Genomic DNA, 1,233 nt, shown 5'->3' on the forward strand with positions numbered 1-1,233 from the left:
CGTGAGTTTTTAGTAAGATAGTAAAGAAGAGAAAAAGAATTGGGCAATAACTCACGTTTAGAATCTTTTTCCTTAATGAGGGAAAAAGATCTAAATGTGAGGAGAGGCTTGGTTATAAGTAAAAACAACAAATGGCAATTTTGAGAATCAGAAACACTACGTCCACATTCTAAATAAACTACCAGTCCCAATCCGGTAATTTCTTCTAATGTTTCCATAACGTGATTAGTTCACCAATCCCAATGCGGTCAATCCTTCTACACAACAACTCAACCTCTTGACCACGTATTCTAAATTGACTTGTTTGATTCTAATTTGTTCACAGTGCATTTCTTACCATCCTCACTACACTAGCTTAAGTTAACCTGAATACTACTCCCTGACCTTCATTGGTTTTGACCAATCCACAATTTACTCCAACACATTGACGTGAAGTTGAGACTTACCACCAATCACTAGACCAGCTATCAACATTGAACGATCAATGAAAGGACAACTCAATATAATGATTTTGACTTGCGCTCATTTCATGGTACCATGGTGGTACTTTATTACCCCTACCTATGCCATGAACCTGTTTTACTCGGGAGGATCAGAAGCTGTGCAGGATGGTAAGTCTACTTTCTCAAAATTCAAATTCTGACATCCATGCAAAGATGTGGTCCCTCACCTTAATGGCGACATTCTTTCCATACACACATCTCGCAATGAAGCTTGGCGTGTGGCTCCTGGCTTAACTGAAACAAGCTCAAAAGACAAACTTGTACATGATCTAGAGAGGACCCTGGAGGGCTGGCACCAATCTCCTTCTCTTCCTGCTGGTATGCCATAATTCTAGATAGACAACACACATAAATCAAAAGAGAACAAAACTGATAATCCCTGAACCCATGCACAGCTGAAGTAGATTCACCAAAACTGATTAAGAGTATGTTAAAGTCAGAAATGGAGACATGGCCTAGATACATTCATGATATATTGAAAACTAAAACATCATACAAGATAATACCTTTCTGGTCATTTCTTGTTGTAATTTCTGAATTTATGTCAACACCAATTCTACAAAAAACTTTTTTTGAATTTTCAAAAGAGAATGAAAGGTTACTAAAAGATCAAGTGTGGGAAGATTATGAGAATAAAAAAATGTTAAAATATGTTTTGAACAAATATGAGATCAAAATCAAAGAGCATGTTAACTTACTTAAACAAAAAGAGTATGTCAAGATAAGAATA

This window comes from Melampsora larici-populina (assembly GCF_000204055.1).
Source record: "Melampsora larici-populina 98AG31 unplaced genomic scaffold MELLAscaffold_143, whole genome shotgun sequence".
Classification (NCBI taxonomy): Eukaryota; Fungi; Basidiomycota; class Pucciniomycetes; order Pucciniales; family Melampsoraceae; genus Melampsora; species Melampsora laricis-populina.